Below are 6,000 nucleotides of genomic sequence, written 5' to 3' on the forward strand. Positions count from 1 at the left end.
GATGGACAGAGTTACAAACTTGGCCCTCCTGTTGCTACGTGTAAATACACTTCCGCTTGATCTCGACGAGGAAAAGTTTATCAGTTTTCTCTCTCTATGTACCGTGGTAGTCAGTGGGATTAATTACATCTCAGTGTAACATTATCCCATAACGGCTCGCTGCTCCTGTTTAAGAAAAGCGGATGTGTCACGTCGAAGCACTCATCGTTCGGGTAGTATGATGAGATTCGTCATCCGACTGCTACAGAAAGATAAATTTAAGTCATTAACATCATCCCCTTCATTAGATTAGGTATAGTAGTCACATGCTTTGGTCTATGTCAACCATGCACCTCTTGTGAGGTCTACCTAAAGCTTTTCAGAAGGCTAAAAATTCATTTTTCTCTGTAATTTTTTTTTTTATTATTCTGTCGACAAGTTCCCTCCATTTCATTCTGTTCTATCTCGTCATTAACTAAAGTCGAGTTTTAATCTGGTCTTAAAGTTTTCATTTTTTATTTTATCCATTTTATTACAACCCCTTACATAGCTCATTAGCTTTGCTGCCTGTACACATGAATTTTCATTTTTGTTCTTGTCCATGATTCGGAACCATATAAAAGATTAGGTATCGTCATAATTTCATAAAATTTCGTTTGTGTTTCCTTTCTTGATTTTCTTTTTCAAAATTCTTCCCATTGCTCCGCCGATAACTTGAAGTTTATTAACCTTCTTTTCAATGTATTTGTCAAAGTTAAAATTGATATCAGGTTCTGGATAACTGAAGTGGGATACTTGGTCTAAAATTCTCTCATTTATTATTATTTTTGATCTGACATGTATTCCTTTGAAAGCAACTATCCTTGTTTTATTTGCAGATTTAGCTGAAGTATAATATACTGCGTTTTATCTCAATCTGTATGCTGCTTTTGAGAGTTATCTTCTGTTCACCGCATGATTATCTGTTAATCAGTAAATAATAAGGTGCTTAATGGTATGCTAGATCCTATTTTATTTCCCAGTTGTATTACATCCTTGCCCTTGATAACTAGGTCGTAGATATATGAATTAAATGAAGTGTGTGATAGATTACATCATTGTCGAACAGTTTGGTTTATTAATATTTCACCCGGCTTATTATTATTTTCGTATTTACGTAGAGACTCTTTATGATATTGATTAGGTGTCTAATTTTAAGTAATAATTAAATTTTAGTTCACTGAACAAAACAAACAGGTGTGACAAAAGCACCGTGTCGAGATTTGATCTCGTTGAATTCTTCGATAACCTCTTTGTACCTCATAATTTAACACCAAAACCTCATGCACCTCATCGTCCAGTACTACAATGGCGAGTGCGAGAGAATGGCGAGGGGGGAGAGGGGGCGGTGGGGGTGGAATAGGGACTTCTTCAATGTCTGTGCCCATCCGATCTGAGCTGAGCTTGTCAGGTATGGGCCAATGAGATTGTACTTTTTATTAGAAACATGAAACGAGTAGCTACAAATTTCACCAATTAGAGGCTAATAGTTATTGCAGAAGATATCTTTCATTAGAAGTACTCTTGTGTATTGCCAAAATTATGTAGAAAACTATTCAGGCAATCTCGTCAGTCGGCTTCGAGTTTACGAACTAATAAGATTGTTTCTAATTCATAGGCAGCATGGAGCTTTATTTGTCGTACATAGCACGCGCCTACGGATGTTGTTCCAATAACTCGTCTAAAATAACCTGCATTTTTAGTTCTTAGCAACCGCCATACCTCCGCTTGCCCCACTCTCCACGTCAGTTATTAAAAATGCAGGAAATGAAATACGTCAATAAGTACACCTCGTTGTTTACTAATAAAACAGTCCCTCCTAAAGCGTAGGCGCTATCTCACATCAGTTTTCGGTGAGAGCCATCAGCATGCGTCATTTGACATGTTTCTGCGTCAGTCCGACGAAACTGCGGGGTTCAAAATAGCACACGTACGACATGATAAATTGTATGTGCTCGTCGCTCTATCGATCTATAATTCACTAAGCGAAATGATTACGTAAATAGTTATTAAAGAGACATTCGGGCACTTCCGAGAGAATGGAGTAACATTTCCCGAATCCTCCTGCTTTGGTTTCCAAATTAAAAAAAGATCGTAGCAATGCTTCTTATTATTTATCGAAAAATTATTTACATTGAATGTGTTATTTAAATGGTCCTAGGAAAAATAGAATTAAAATGTTGCTTAACAGCGTAGAAGGATGAGTTCAGCTAATGTGATTACTACTCATTTGACCCAAAGAGAAGAGCGTAAGTTATTGTAGCCTTTGAGTTTAACTAGCCCCATTTCACAGTAAAGTTTTAATACTTGAATGTCACAGACGCCTTAGATTCGTAGAGATGAATTCAAAAATTGTAGAATTCGAATATTGTCTTGTTCTCACTGCCATCGTTGCTGTTAAACACTGTAGACATCTGTAACTTAAGCTCTTGTTATTCAAGATTCACTCTAGATAAGCCGGAGTGCACGTACGTATGTGCAAAGTAGTGCCTGCAGTGAGTACTGAATGCTGGATTCCTATTGAGAAAGAATATATAGTATTTAAAGACAATTCCTTTGAAAAGGGGTCTAATTCGTTGGAATTGCACGGTGCGCAGGCTCGAACCGGCTACCAATTTTCATTGGAGCTGACTGCCTATGCTTGTAGGTATCTATTCTTACACTCCAGCAGTCTTCAAAAATGGCACGCTTTTTCATCTTTTAACACCAGCTGTTTATTTGAACCCTTTACAGTCACCTAAGAACAATAAATTTCCTAAAAACTACACAAACTGGCGCCGTATGTTTAAATAAACTTCTCAAAGAATTCAATAGTTTCTCCACGTGAGAGAGAAAGAATAACTCCGCGCGTTACAGAGTTTATAACATCCGGCTGACGTTTAAATCAATTTCATTTTAATGGTTGTGGCACGCTAAGCGTCGGATATTGCTATATAAGCCATCCTGTCGTTGATGTTAAACTCCGTAGATATCTGTAACTTCAGCTCTTGTTAATCACGACTGTTCAGATATATGTCCACAGTCGCACTCTCTAAGAAAAAGCAACATTTCGATGCCCTTTTTTAGTGCAAACTAGAGCTAAGCTTAATAGTTTGGACAGGTAGTTAGGGCATACTGCAGGCCAGGGCTCTGAGGATAGTCTGTGTCTGCCGCGGCTAAGGCACAGAGTTTAGGGCCATAACTAGAAAATGCTGTTAGGTTTTACAGGCTACTGAATCATCCCGTCTCCACAATTTAGGATCAGCATCCTATATGCCAGACAAGAAACGTTACGAAAAAGAACAAATTTGATACAACAATACTGTCCGAATCTCAACAATCACCAAGCGGTCCCAAACAACCTCAGCAACATCAATAATTTCAGTCCGACCCTCAGCCAGCTGCTCATTGGCAAACCAACGAATTTGCTCATGAAACGGGATCTCTAGAGATACATAACGTCGAAGGTTTTCAAAACGTACACCCCAGACATAGCTCGAGACGAAACTCCATTCCGTCCACAGAAAGAGTTTGATATGAACATTCAACCTAGAATTGTTATTACTGAAAATCTGGAAACTGCTAATTCTTTTCATACTGCACTAAAAGAATTCAACCTTACACAATCTGTGATTGGCAATAATTTCTGAAGGAACAGTGGCACACTCAACACTTACCAAACTGACTTTGACAACAAAAGTAAAAAATACAGGAGACACCTCTTACGCACCAGAAGCAACTATCACGACAATATATTCACGCAATAAACCACAACCAGCTTGGGAACCACATGGATTCTTCCTAAGTATCGTAATCACTAGTGTCGTTCACGACGTCACCAATGAGGAAATCGATGAGGAAGTGAAGGCACAGGGATACCAATTGAAAAAAGGAAGTCACATCTACTCACCACTCAAAAGCGACCCACCAAAAACGAGGTGTCATCTCTGGTTACAAAGAAACCAAAGACAGACTTCTTATACACCATTTCAGGATCCATTACTTACTACGTAAGGATGAACCATCCAACCCACTAACTCTGCAACCCACACAATGCAAAAATGCAACAGTTTTCAGAACATATTCTATAAACTAAACACCTAAATGCAGCAACTTCAATGGTACTCACCTATCGATCCAAAGCGCTCAGAAAGGCAGAAGCAATCCATCTCCGCCTGCAGAACAGAGTAGACAGGAGCATTGATAAACCAACTTACCCCGTGCAGAAATATTCACAAACTGCGTGCATTCACCATTGCACAGCTCAACATACCTCATTGCTGAAACAATAAAAATGGTTTCCAGAAAGTTCCTCCCGCGGGATATGGAAATTACCCACGCCTGGAACAACATACACATCTAGCGACATACATCTAGCAACATACACATCTAGTAAGCGGCCAGACTCATGAGCCCAAGTCTAACCTACTGCTACATTTTAAAAATTTGGTAATATTTTCACATTCACGATCAGAAAAGACATTGCAACAGTATGCTTTGTCAGCGCAAATACCTTCTGTGCTAAAAAAAAGCGCTCCTAGAAAAATTGGTTCGGGAACAAAACATTACAATTTTTGGAATTGCCGAAACCAAATGTCTCGGCAAACACTTAAAGCCTTCTTGATTATGTATGAGACTGGTTAGACAAACCTCAAGGAGGTTCACAAGGTGAGGTCGCCAACTTTCATGCAAAACAACTGGCCCCTATAAGACTCGATTTACCAGAAAAATTGAACACCCACCAAGCTATTGTCTAAAAAATGTAGAAAAATAGAGGAAACCGGTCGTCTTCGCAACTGTATATGTACCTCCCACTGATGATCCACCTACAGATCTCTTTGATTACATCTCCATACTTGGCCCAGCATTCTAGGCGCTGCAGTCCGTAACCGTGCAACTGCTACGGCCGCAGGTCCGAATCCTGCCTCGGGCATGGATGTGTGTGATGTCCTTAGGTTAGTTAGGTTTAAGTAGTTCTAAGTTCTAGGGGACTGAGGACCTCAGAGCCATTGGCCCAGCAGTCATGATAGGAGACCTTGTGCCAGAACCACTGCTCAAAACGGCGATCTCAGAACGCTCTGAGTGCAGAGAAGATGGGTTGAGAATTAATGAAGGAAAGACAAAGTATATGTATAATGGCACTAACCAACCCTTACAGCCCACAACAACCCTTGATGGAATGACATTTGAGCGAGTGGAATGTTTCACCTATCTGGGCTCAAAGATAGAAGCAAATGGCACCACCTTTACTGAAATTATGGCTCGCATAAGTGCTTCTAATAGATGCTACTTTGTAGTGATGCGACATTTTAAATCCAAGCTTATATAACGAGGAACTAAGTGCCGACTTTACAAAACGCTGATACGCCTAGTACTTACTTATGGCTCAGAAACATGGACAATTACGAAGCACGGTGAAAACAAACTGAGATCACATTAAAGAAGTATATTGAGGAGTTTTGGATCTGTATATGAAAACAGGACCTGGAGATGGCGAAGAAATGACGACTTCATGGATGCTATAAGGAGGATGATGTGGTAAAGTTCATAAAGCTGTGTAGACTGAGAAGGCCTGGACGTGTAGTGAAACTCGATGAGACAGCCTGCTGCATTGAATCTGGAGGAAGAAGAGCAAGAGGGCGACCTAGGTTGAGATGGAGCGACGAGTTTGGAGAGTACGCTACCAGAGTCGGTTGCCGTAACTGGAGGTCCACGGCGAAGTCCAGAAAGGAATGGCAGAAAATTATTGCGAAGGTCAAGTCCCATTCCGGGATGTAGTGCCAATGGAAGAAGAAGGGTGTGATTCTGCAATCTCCTTCTCAATAATTTCGTTAATTTTGTGGCAGGCTGCTATTCTGTCAATTTGCTTCCTAAAGGCGGTGGCTGAAGTCTGTGTGACACTAGTGATGAGCTTCTCTTGGTTCTTTTCGTCTAGTGGAGATTTAGCGTTATGTTTTAATCATTTGTGAAGTAGTTCACCTTCTTCTCCAGTGAATATTATTT

This window comes from Schistocerca nitens, chromosome 5 (assembly GCF_023898315.1).
Source record: "Schistocerca nitens isolate TAMUIC-IGC-003100 chromosome 5, iqSchNite1.1, whole genome shotgun sequence".
NCBI classification, from domain to species: domain Eukaryota; kingdom Metazoa; phylum Arthropoda; class Insecta; order Orthoptera; family Acrididae; genus Schistocerca; species Schistocerca nitens.